The 13,582-nt window shown below is 33.3% G+C and overlaps 1 long non-coding RNA gene across 6 annotated transcripts; it reads right to left on the reverse strand.

The window, feature by feature from the left end:
- Positions 1–5,886: 5,886 nt before the first annotated feature.
- On the reverse strand, positions 5,887–12,803 carry LOC119642080. 6 transcript variants are annotated; one of them, XR_005247933.1, is made up of 6 exons: positions 11,625–12,803; positions 8,128–10,712; positions 7,715–7,858; positions 7,472–7,600; positions 6,606–7,413; positions 5,887–6,039 (listed from the first exon to the last, which is right to left on the reverse strand). It is a non-coding gene; the product is annotated as an uncharacterized LOC119642080 (long non-coding RNA). The 6 variants fall into 6 exon arrangements; XR_005247936.1 differs by having other exon boundaries at positions 8,128–8,343; positions 10,249–12,803; XR_005247935.1 differs by having other exon boundaries at positions 8,128–8,731; positions 10,249–12,803.
- Positions 12,804–13,582: the final 779 nt, after the last annotated feature.

A 13,582-nucleotide genomic window follows, 5' to 3' on the forward strand; every position in this document is an offset into this window, starting at 1 on the left:
GTTTGGATGCGCGTCCATCCACCTTTATTAAAAGGCTTGTCAGTGGTTTGGCAAGCTTAGCAAAGTCCAAATGAACCTCTTATATTAACACACCATTCTAAAAAATGATCGTAGATCTTTGAGTGTTTTAGGTGGCGGGAAGTCCGCAATTACTTGGATTTTGTTGAGTTTGGGTTCAATTACATTTATTCCTACTATAAAACCTAAACATTCGACTTCATCCTTTAAGAATTCACATTTGTCGAGCTGAAACTTCAGGTTGGCTTTTTCTAAGGCATCATAGACTTCTTGTAATTTGTTGAAGTGGTCAATTTCGTCTTTGCCAAATATGATCCCGTCGTCGATATAGACGTAGTATCGCTTCCCGATGTGTTCTCTCAGGACATCATCGAGAGTCCTTTGGAATATTGATGGGGCATTTTTTAAACCAAATGCTAGTCGGACGAACTCATATTTGCCGTTGACCTGGTGAGCCCATTTTTTTCGGTACAATCCACACAGGTGAGTTGTGACTTTGAAGGTCTCATTATGTTATCCTGCAATAGTTCTTTTATTTGATCGTCTACTACTTCTTTCAAAACCATCGGATATGGATAGCTTCTAGAGTAGATTGGTTGGTTGACGTTGGTCGGATTTCGACTAACACATTTGTTGCAAAGGTCAGTTTTTTATTGGAGTCTGCAAATAGGTGTGGGCAGTTTCGGGGTAGTGCTCGTAATCGATTGGTTTGTTTTTCGGACAAATGTGAAGCGCGCAGTTTGATACTATCGATATGGCTTGATATGCACTGCTTTATGGGAACTTTCACGTTTGGGTCTATTGTCATGAAATCAAGATTGATATGGGTGCCTGTATTGAGTTCTCTCAACGTATCGTTACCGATAATGCCATCGAAAGATTTACGGCTTGGTAAAATGAAAAATTTAATTTTACTCCCGTTTGGGAATAATTGCAAGTAGGCGTGGTGCGTTATTTTTATGTAGCCGCAGACGGAACTGGCTAAGAAGGGTTTTTTATTTGTCATATGTTTCCTTATGTGTTTGGATTAAACGTAATTTTTGATCGACCCTGTGTCTATCAAGAATTTTAAAACACCTCCATCACCGTTGGCTTAACCTAAGAAATGAATGTGTTCGAGCTCCATATTCCATATTTTCGTTATATGTTTGATCTGAATTTCGTTCTATTGTGCTTCCTCCATAATTGTCCTCTTCGCAGAATTTGCAAATTTTGCTAATATTAATTCAGTTTAATTTTTTTTTTATAATAATTTTTTTCCTTAGTTGATTTCTACTACTTTCCTTTTTATTTGTCTTTAATTTATTTTCTTTTAAGTTTGTTTCTTTTGCCTTCTTTGGTTTTTATTTATTTTTCATCTATTTTTTTTTAATTAAAACAAAAAATTCCAAATTTTCCTTTTTTCTTTGTTTTATGTTTCCTTCTTATTAATTTTTAACTTTTGTTAATAATTTTTCGTTTCCCTTTTTTTTTTATTTGAATTCCTTGTAATTCTTGTTAAGACTTTTATTATTTTTATACTTTGTAACGCGACCTGGCGTAATCGCGGTAGAGCGGGTGGTGAGACTCTTTCATTCTCACTCTCTTGCCCGCCGCGCCGCATTACAAAATCAAAGGAAAATAATCCAAATTACATGTCGTCTGTCCGGTATGTCGTCCGCAGGTCTTTACTTCGTCCATTGGTACCCGTCCAAAGTCCACCTACCTCACCTCACCTGCACACCACACCATACCACGCCTCGGCGGTGGGGTATACCACCACTTATTAATTCACTCCACTAGGCTAATTGATCTTCTGCTTCCACTCTCCACAATATTACATGTATTCCCGTACGCCCTTTCGCGATCGACCTTTCCACATCGCCAAAGCCCTTTAATTATTTTCTCTTCTTCTCTTATTACGTAGATAGCGTTTGCTTTTCTTTCTTTTTCTTTTAGTTAAATTCTGTTCATCAATACTTTGGTATTTGTCGCGATTACTTATATAAAAATTTGTTCATATCCATAGTGATATGCGTGCATGTTTCTCTAGTAGGCTTGATTTCCTTTTTTTTTCCAGTCACTCACAATCGCCTTTAAAAAGACTTCTTCAAATCTTTGACTATGACAAAACAGAATTTCTTTTATTTATTTCTTGGGATATCCTTGGTATCTTGGTCATACCTTTTACATTTGCTAGTTTTTATTAATACACAAATAAATTTCTCTTAAAATGAAATTTACAAATTTTTATACATATTTGTTGCACAGTTTTTGTTCTTTCTCTCGGATTCTTTTTTCTTCTTTTTGTTTGCCACCAAATGCTCTAATGCGTATTCTACTGTGCTGTTTCCAATGTAATCTCTTTTACCAACAAATTCATCTTAAAAAAAAAAATTTTTACAAATTTTTACAAATTTTTACTAAAAATTGTCGCACAATTTTTGTTTTTTTTTTCTTTTTGGTTTTTGTCCTTGCACATTCTACTGTACTGTTTTCAATGTAACCTATTCTACTAACACATTCATCTTAAGTGAATTTTTACAAATTTTTACAAATAATTGTTGCACAATTTTCGTTTTTTTTTCTTGGTTTTTTTTCCTTGCACATTCTACTGTACTGTTTGCAATGTCATCTGTTCTACTAACATAACACAATGAAACATATCAAAGTACTTTGATTTTTTTATTAGCGATAGATTTTTTTCAAGATAAAACAGAACCTTTCTGCTGCGCTGTCAAAACCAAACTCTCACTAGCTGGCAAATCAAACCAAAACCGAAACCTAATTTCTTCGCATGATTTTCTCTTTTCCTTTTGATTTGGCTACCTAGCGGCTAGCGGCCCCTATTCTTGCAAAAAAAGGAATGAACCGCAAAATTACGCGATTTTGCATAACGGGCTGCCGTTATTGCTATGTTTTCGGCTGACATAAACCGATTGACACCCTACCCTAAATTTGTTCGTGGACGTTACAACTTTTATTGTTTTCTTCTTATGTGGTACCATAGTTGGTGAATCCATTACCATCAATCTGTTGTTGTTCCTTCTGTTCCCAGTTGCTGTACTGCTCTCTTTTGCTCCTTCGGCTTGGTTGCTCCTCGGACTGATGCTATATTTTGGTAACTCCTACTTGGGCTCCTCGCCGCTTCCTATGCTGTTTGAAGTAGACCGGAACTTACGATAGGTTTCTTTGTTATTGTTAACAAAGTTTTTCTTTTTAACCAGATGAATTTTTGCGTTCCTTTTGCTTGTTTATTATTGTTATTATTTTTTTCTTCTTTTTTTCTATCGAAACTTTATTATTATTTTTACTTTTTATTTTTCTTTTTGGAATATCAGCATTCCTTTGAATTATGCTTTTGTGCAATGAAGCTCAGTCCGAAGCATCGGGGTCCTTCCTTCACTGGAACATCTACTCGGTCGCCAGTTGTATAAGTTTTTATTTATTGATTAGGTTTCTTAAAAACGCTATTTAATTCTTTGTGAATCCTTAATGAAAACACAAATTTTTATTTTTTTCTACTTAACATTTATTTTTATTTAGAGAACTTAAGATGCTAATACTATTGATGTCTGGTAATGAACTGATTTTATTTTAACAAATTACCTTGTAGGAAACTTTTGGGTTATCCGGTTCGTTCAATAGGAGATTGATGAGAAGTGTTTATAATGATTTCGTATGACACTCATTGTTTATGAAATTTTATATTTTATGTTATCTATTAGCGTGGTTCGTGAATTTACGCTTTTTGTTAGAATGGTCCTTAACTTATACATTCGCATATACACGATTCTATTTTGTCGTACACATCTAATTATAGTAATAAAAAATATATTGTACGCATACAACGTTTTTGTATTGCTATATTTAAAATGTTGCATATATATATTGTTTCTATACATTTGTTCATTTTTAAAAAGAGTAAAATATTGAAAATATAATTTAATGTTCATTAAAAGCTAAAAAAATAGTAGAGAATAAGTAAAAGTACGTTAATAGTTGCAAAATAACTTTTGTGAAATTTAATAGAATTTTTACACTGAAATTTGTCGTAAAGTGAAATAACTCTACAATTCTCTCTCAGTCATTCTTACGTCATCGATTGCATAATTGTCTTAATTATCTAGAATATCAACTACATCGCGACGTGACCTCCAATCGACATGACAGGTTCCTTATCGTATATACCTTATGCATGCATATGTACACATATAATTTGCTTAGTAAATAACATAATTTAAGTAGTCATGCATATGTATTTACAAATTGTTTGATGCGTTCTCTTCGATTCCATTCGATTAATATAGGGGCATTAATATTGTTTGTGTTATTGAAGGAGATATGAATTAAAAGGAAGAGAAAAAACATATATATAAAAATGTTTTTTTTTGTTTAAAGCTTTTTTTTTGTCTGACTGGAAAGTAGGTTAGATAGTCATCGGACCTAACTTTCTTTCTAAAGTCTCCTATTGCAAATTATGGGCCGAAGGAAACCATAGGTAGAATCGAGTAGGGAGTGCCCCATAACTTACAATTTGTGCGTTGGGTAAGTAGGTTTTGTCTGCGTGATTATTCTTATATAGACAGACATGCTATTACATATTTCCATGGGCGACCATTTGACTGAGTATTCAGGAAAAGTGATAATTGAAAGCTTCGGATTATAGATTTAGAAGGATCTAATTTCCAGTATATATGAATGAGTTCTAGCTGCAGACAACAATTATAAAGTTAGAAAAAAGTGATTTCCTGTCTGAGTCTTTGAAACTGTTATGGTGACTTGAGAAGTATCCTTCAATGTTAATATAAGCAAACAAAAAACCATTGGAGACGACACCAGATTTAGATCCGTCACTGAAAATGAGAGAACTGTTTCCAATTGACGTTAACTAGGTTTAAGGAGTGAGATTTTTCTATTCGTAAAAATTTGATTACAGGTTGAGAATTGTGAGAATCATAACGAAAATCCATTTGTCAAATTTCAGAATATTCAAATTATTAAGTTTCTGAGCGAAGATTTCTATTCGCGGGTTGAGAAATGTGACGTTCATAAAGAAAATTTGTTCATCAAATTTCAGAATATTGAAATCATTAAGTTTCTCAGCGAAAACTTGGAAATATGAATGAGAAAAGCTGACAGCCATGAGATTATGAGGAAGAGGTGGAGCCAGATGATTCGTAGCAAAAAAGATATGGTTGATGCCATTAGCATTTAAACGAAGCCTTTTACGCAAAGGCGTAATATCCGCCATTTGTTCCAAACTTAGAGTATAAGTGGAGACGCCAAGCGCTAAAGGGAGACATATTATTAAAGATAAAGATCAGCCATATGGAGGATATTATCGTAGCTGACAGTTAGCTTTTGTCGAACAAATGAATACGAAGCGAGAGCTAAATTTTTTATACGTGATTTTATACGCCTCTGCGTATAATTTCATCATACACCGAGGATTCCTAGGAATGGCCAATATAAGTTGCAGAGATGCGACGTTATTAGAAATAACATCCATAGCGGATTGAGCAGATTGGCTATCCGAATCTAGGCCAAGGTGTGAATTGAAGAGGATAAGGTCGTCGGTATCGAAACATTCTCAAATTCTCAATTAAGCAATTAAATACGTGACGTCATGTATATTTTAAAACAAATCGGACTTAATACGGAACTTTTGTATATAATTTAAACTCGAAAATAAAACCTTCTTAACACCATACATAGTTATAGCTACGGTTTGTCATCTGCTTTTCAGCAAGTCACGGTGTGTTCCTATTATAATAACAAAGTGTAATACAATAGTGTAATGACAAAATTTTTTAAAATTTAAAGGTATTACAAATGAAAAATGTATAAAAGATGGAAGAAAAATAATAATATTTTTATGTGATTTTGCGGAAAACAAGCAAAGAAAGGAATATAAGAAAACATTTTTTTTATTATTTTACTTATTAATCAATTTTATAAATTGCTGAAATATTTGAGGTTAAGAACGGCCCGTTCCAACTTCGGTGTACTCAAATCAAGTGGGCTCAGCATTTACTCATTCTGTGGAAGAAGAAGAAGAGAAGAAAAAAGGAATGGAAAAAATTATAAAAGCATATTGTAATGTATATAAAATAAAATATTTATTTCACTATGAAAACGTTTCAAAAACTTCATTTAAAAAAATAAAAATATTCCAACAACTTCCTTTAAAAAGATGGGAACATTTTAAAATGTTTACTTTACAAAACTTACAAATAAGTAAGAAAATTTTTCAACGCAAATAGCCATTCGTTTTAGTTGGTTTTTACAATGAAATTGGAAAATTTCATTTAATATAATTAAAATGTTAATGATTACTTTTCTCTACATTCAGATACAGTTATTTCTTTCATTTCCCCGTACATCATACGCTCGTCATATCGTTTAAATTTGTAGCTAATTCCTCCTTTAAATTTTTATTTGTTGTAAATTTTTCGGACCTAATTTATTTTTTCTTAATATCCGTACCAGCACCCGAGCAATTTTTCCTAACACTGACTTCGGAAACGCGGAACTTCTGAACTCGTAGAAATTACATTCATCGATATAACATATATTTATGCGTCGTTTATAAACAACTTACTTACTCGCTTTGAAGTGGTCGGAAGCATCACGCAAAGCTTTTCACGCCCGTTTCAAAGTGATGCTTTTTTCTGTCGCGCTCGTCAGTTTTCTCCGTTTCAATGAACAAGCAGCTAATTATGTATCACTGTCACCAACTTTTCAAAACTTCCCCCCAAATTTTCCATTACAACGCATTATTAACAGAGAGGAGTAAATAATGACGATTGTTTTGTATAAGCAAACCACATAAGGCAAAGTTATGCACAATTTGTGTTAGGCTATAAAATGATAATCGAATTTAAATGTTGAAATGATCATGGTCGATTCTCAAGAAATTTGCATTTAATTGCCAGTGCATAAGAAGTTTTTTTTATCAAAATAAGAAATAATACTTTCCATATTTATATAAATTTTATGTAAATTTTTGCGAATTATAACTTTAAAATGTACTTATGTTTTTAGGACTCTTGTAATATTTACAATTTTTGAAACAAGTTCTAAGTTCTTTGCTCGAGTGCCTCAATTGAAGTGCCTCCACACAAATATCAACACAGTCATCTTCATAGGTCGCCTGCTGAGCTGAAGTATTTGAAAGATCTCCTTTCACTTTGTAGCGCACACTTCCCAGCTTCTTTGGACTGTAGCAGCTCTTCCGCTCTTCCTGTAGAATGCGCCAACGACTTACAGAAATGTACAAAAACTGTAGTTAGATTTTCGAAATAATAATACTAATAAATCTTTCTGCAATATATCTCGCCTTGTAATGGATTTCGTTGTATTTTCTTTTTCTATTTCTCTTCAGCCAAGGCTCTAGGGAGTATCGGCTTGTACCTGAAAAAAAATTAAAAAGATGTGGTTTTTTAGCGCTTTTATTTATTTTATCTCTTACCGAACAGCCAATCATTGCTATCTTGCCTATTCCAATGGTATTCCCGGGTTGCCTCCACACATAGGAATCGCGGGAAGGCCCGGAAAGTTTGAAATTGACTGCCACAAGCTTCAATTCATGGTCGTAAATCTAGAAGTAAATTTTATACGTTCCATCAACGCGAATTACAGTAATAAATGACAAAAACATTATAATGGTTGTTTATTCTACGTCGTTTGCAGACATTAGAAACAGTTTACTTACTCGTTTTGAGGTATCATTGGTGGTTCGTTCCATAAAACCTTTCTCGCTCATTCCGTGGTGATCCCTCTTATGCGTCGCGTAAGTCTTTTCTGCCCCTTCTCGTCTGCAATGAAGGAGCACAAAAGGAAGTTACGATGCATTGTGCTGGAAATGTACATATTGGTTAACATTGCTTAATTTAGCTCGGTGTTTAAAAAAAAATTGTATATAATTTTACTAAATTTTTTTTCTTTCTCTTTTTTTTCGTCACAATTCACAATTATAATTTCACTTTATTTTTTTTTAATTTTTTTAAATTTGCGAATTAATAATTCACTTTCTAAACGCTGTTTATAATTTTCTTTTAAAGGTGTTTTCTGCAAAAGGAAATCTAAATGGGTGACTTGTGGTGACTTTACTTGATTTATACTCACCACTAATGCAAATTTGTTTTCAGTAATTTTACTGCAGCCAGATTTAACGTAACTCAACACCAATCACCAGCAAATTTGCTACCACCATTACATTTAATTGGTGATTGTTGCCTATTTCATTTTCGCCTCCAGTGTCGACGTACTTGTTTGAGTTAATAGTAATTGTTGCAAAATTAATCAGAAATACATCAATGGCAAAAAAGTTCAATTTCGCGCCTGCCAAATAAAACAGAAAAGAGCAGAAAGAATAGGCTTAAAAAACCTCCACGAACCTATTCCAATTCGTCATATCAAAGTCGGTGTGGAAAAGCTGACACTTAAAAATTCGCTTCGAATGCCTTGTATAGATCTAGAATATAGTGCAGATAATAAAATCATTTGCGGTTTGAAATAGTGCAAATATGCTGTCGTTAGAGTCGAAACTCCTTTAAAAACTAGAGACATCTCCCAATGTCATTGTTGTCCAAATTTTGGATACGCAAAACCTTTTTCCACAATGTAAATCAAATGTGAACCGAACAAACAATTGTGAACTCCTCGCGCGAGAAAAGTCAATTTCAGGGCCGGGAAGAATAAAAAGGTTAGTGAAGGGAGAGCGAGATGTCTGGATGAAGAAAGAAAATAACAAAAATTCGTAATTATAATATTTCACGATTAGCGTAAACATAACATCAAGAAAAAGAAAAAAAGTCGAAGACAGGCTCAGTTTGACAGACGGAGAACTATTTATGAAATATTTAAAATGTAAAGTAAATTGAAATGCAGAAATGTAAATTAAATTAAGAAAAGAAAAAAAAGGAGGATTGCGGACGTGCTGCTACATAAATAGACAAATCTTTTGGGTTTGCTTAAAAAAAAAGAAAAAAAAAGATTTTTGTCTAAGACAGAGAAACGCGGATGATTATAAATTGTCTGGGCAAATCTCTAAAAAGAACTTAATTAAAATTTAGAAAAAAAGAAGAACAAGAATAATGTTTGATCTTGAAGAAGAAAAATGGAGTCATTATAAAACATACGCAACAAAGAAAAGTTTGAACAAAGGAAAAACTTATAAATATGAACAAAGAGGATAGTAGGGTTAATTGGTAATTACAAAAACAAAAGATATAAAATATATGTACACAGAAGTACTTGTGCACGCGGATTAACATACCCAAACCAAAAGAAATGGTATTTAATTTTACATCTCACATATGCTTGAATATCGCAGAGTTCGTCTTTCCTTATTGTAATTATTGTGAACTTTTCTATGTAAGGAATTGAAGAATCAAACAGACTAAGCAGGATGTCGAGCGAATTACTAGGTTTTTAATCAATAAATTCTTATATAGCGTTATGCGAAACTTTTTTTTTTCTAAGTCATAACTATATCTAAATATCATCTTATTGAAATAGTGTTTAATAGATTAAGAAGATTACGCCTCTATTTTTATTGTCTCTTTCACACATAATTTTTTCAAATATATAATAAAGCGTTGTATGAACTTCAATCATTCGAAATTGTATAAACTTATTTTAATATTTGTTCATAAACCCATCGAAATCCAACGCTACATTTTTTAGTAATATGAACTAGTATTCGCCCCAACTAAACATCCTCATTGGTGAGTCCAATGTAGAGGTTATTGGCCTACATAACTACCCGGGTGTATTTATTAATCATTACCTCACCTTTAAAAAATATGTTTACCATAGAAAAATGGTGGATACATTGCGCTCAATTTATTCCAATAGTACTTAACTACCGCAACTAATCAAATACAGACTAGCTTATCCTTTTTTGATGCCACCGATCTTTTATGGCCTGGAAGTGGTAGCTGGTACCACAGCTTATATTTACTTTAGGCTTAGTCGTATTCTGAAACCTATCGTACGTTATGCCTACAATATATGTGGTTGGGTGCACGTGTCGTAGCATGTTAAGCGGTTCTTGGGAAGTAGTTTTGGTCATTTCTCACTGTGACGTAGCTTACTGCAATTTTGTAGGTTTATTAAGTATGGCCTGCTTCTAAATTTATGTGCTACCTTTACATTTACGGGCTGTAGTAGGTGCAGTTATTTTGAAAAGTTCTTCCTTGTGCGTGTCGCGCGATGCTGAAAAATGCTAAATTTATATTCTACCTTTTTATTTACGGGCTCTAGTAGGTGCAGTTGTTTTGAAAGGTTCTTCCTTGTGCGTGTCGCGCGATGCTGAAATTGTCTGCCACGGAACCCACGTATGTGTTCTCTCTCCACTAATGTTTTTCTGGTTAAGCGTCTTTGGTATTTTTTTATCTTGGAGAAGGATATTCATTTATCGTTTAGCATCAATAACACCGTTGTCGGAATGATCATGAGATGGGCTGCAATTGCGCTCATTATAGTTTGTCATTATAGTTTGTATAGTTTGTCTACTCGGTACGTAAATTGTGATTTATAACTTTAATTTTAAGTGGTATTGTAAGAGTTCCTTCTGCATTTAGTATATCATTGCCTTTAAAATATTGAATGTTTGGCAAGAACCTATATTTTTCATTGGAATAATCTGTAACGAAACTTTCAGAGCAGGAGGCACATTTATTGTTACGCCGACCAGCCCAGTTGATCTGTACAAGAGAAAGATAAATTCCAAGGTATAAGAATATAAAAAAAATTAAAAGAAAAAAAGAAATAACTTATGTGTCAAGTGTGCTATTCCCTTCCTATTCATTAATTGTTATATTTTTCGTCTGTCTTGTCCTTTTGTCCGTTAATCCGCATGTGAGTATCTATTTGTCTGTTAAGTCGTTGTCAGCCATTACACCATTACTGTAGCATTATCGATTTATCGTCATCTACCAATTCAATAATCATTTATGCTTAGTTCGCACTCTATTATATATCCACATAATGTAAACGTAGCTATAACCTAGTTAAGATCTGTCCTACATATTTCCACATACTGCAAGTCAAGCTGTGACCTAGATAATATAACGCAATCTAGCTTTACATGTAACTTTAGTAATAGCCTAGTTTAATTCCACTATTTTGCTTAAGTTAGCACTATAATTTATTGTATAAATTACTGACCACAGTTCAGTAAAGTCAGATGTAAAGTCGGAAGTAAAGTTGGAAGTAAAATAATCAATAATAAATAATCATCAAAACGAACCTTTAATTGTGTTTTCACTACATTACACTTGCTACGAGGCCCAGCTCAGCTTTCGGTAGACCGGCTAATTTATTTGACTTGGCATGCTGGGCCGCATGACAATAATAAAAAAAACAACAAAAAAAAAAAAGGAAAACGCAAAATAAAAAAATATTTACTCCTGGAAAAACGGTGTGAGTCCGTTTTTGAGGTCTGTTGTGCGCACAGTACGTTGGTCCGGTTTTAGTCCGTCCGTCACTGTCCCCAGTCCCCCACTCTCGACTACAACTCACCATGCCCTCGCTACAGCAGCGGTGTATTATACTTGATCACTCATTCTTACTCTACATTCATTCCCCAAGAAATGTTAAATACACTGATTACTCACCATTGCTAATATTTGAATTGATTGATTGATTGAACAATCATATCTGACTGGTGAGAGCGGCAGTTTCCCAAACAGATGTGACTTCTTCGGGGGAGACGTACACCGGTTGCTCCAGTTGCTAGAATGTTACAAGACAGATGAGTGCGCAACGCACATCTTTTTTTTTTCTCAAAGAAAATTTTCCACGTCTACCAAGATCACTTGATTTGGCATTTCACAAAAAAAACCTCAACAGTTTTGCTTTTTCTTCTTCCTTGCTGTTATAAATTGTTAATTTTGACAAAACTGTGCCACTCGCTATAAAAATCGTAATCAAGATCGATTACGAATTTTCAGCAATGATGTCCAATGTTTGAATTAAAAAAATTTAAAATTAGTTAAATCATAAAAGTAAAAATATAACTTTTTCTTTTTTCGATTCAGTTCATTTTCCTTTTTTTTTGTGAATAATTTTACATCAATTAGTTCTTTTTTCAAGAATCCCATTTCCTGGAAGATTTTCAAAATTTGATTTATAAAATCATTTACTTAAATAATCGAACATCAAATGACTTTATATACACATTTCCATTTTTAGAGAGAATATTATATTAAATGCTCTTTTTCTTTGGAACCTGTTACTCTGCTTATAAGTTTTAAGAATCCATATGTTTTTTTTTTAAAGTTTATTTTTTCTGCAACCGTTCACTTCTGTAGTTGATGCTCGACTCCTCAAACGATCAAAAAACGAAAAAAACCACCACCGAATTTTTTCGCATGATTTTTCTCTCGCTCTTCTCTTTTGCATACCTAACGGCTAGCCGCTATTTTGCAAAAAAAAGAAAAATCACGCGATGTCATTTAGCGGCATGCCGTTATTATGACACTAGTGGCAAAGCGGACTGACACCCTCCCTGAACTTTGTTCGCGAACGTTACACAGTTTAATTCTTATACACATTTTTATTTTAATTTTAATTAAATTAAATAAAAATAAATAAATATATAAAAAAAAGGAAATAAAAATTATTGCGGCAGTGTATTCTTGATGTGGGAAAAAACTTTGATAAGATCTGCCATGATTAGCTTGTTTTTAAACTTAAAAATTTTTTCCAACTCCTATTTATTAGCTATTTAAATCCTGTTTGCAGGGAAGTGTTCTAAGTTAATTACTTCATGTAATTTTCACTGCAGATTTTCCGAGCACTGATGTTTTAACTGCGATGTACGCTAGCATAGCAATCCTATTTTCATCCGTTGATTTGTTGAATGTTTCCTACGAATCCACGAGTTTGGTTTACGTTGGGCCGATGGAGACGGAAAATCGGTGTTATGGATGGCATTGTAAACAAGGAGGATTTTTTAAGGATATGGAAGGAAAATTTGAAAAAAAGAGTGGACAAACTTGGTGGCACATTCAAATTTTATCACCGACCTCAAGCGTAAATCACGCTGCTCGAAAGTGCTTCACCCTCTTCCACAAATCACTAGGCATGGGCACCATCAAAAATATGGGAGATGAATTGAATCTCTTCCGTCCAAGACCTGAAAAACCGACTATAAAACGAACGGAGTAAGATCCCTGTTTCCCAAACAAGAAAAATTATACAAAACAGGTGAAATCGTTTAAATGACATTATTAAACAGAAAAGATGCTTCTCCGAATATAAATTTTTAATAATAAGGTGTTTTTTCTTCGTATCCTCCCTTATACCAAAAAACCCAATACTAATTACGCTATGTTTTTAATGTTGTTAAAGTTATTCAATTTTCTTATAATGTTTTGCTTGTTTTTTTTTTTATATTTTAATATGTATTCGCTAGTAGTATGTAATAGTAAAATAAATTTTTATCTTTGGACAATGGACTAGGTTGAACAAGCGTTTACTTTTTGTCGAACGAAAGAACTCAATATTAACGAGATTCATAGTAGGTATCTCAACTAACTGTTAATACTTGATGCCAAAAACCGGATCGCAG

This window comes from Glossina fuscipes, unplaced genomic scaffold (genome assembly GCF_014805625.2).
Source record: "Glossina fuscipes isolate IAEA_lab_2018 unplaced genomic scaffold, Yale_Gfus_2 213, whole genome shotgun sequence".
Lineage (NCBI taxonomy): Eukaryota > Metazoa > Arthropoda > Insecta > Diptera > Glossinidae > Glossina > Glossina fuscipes.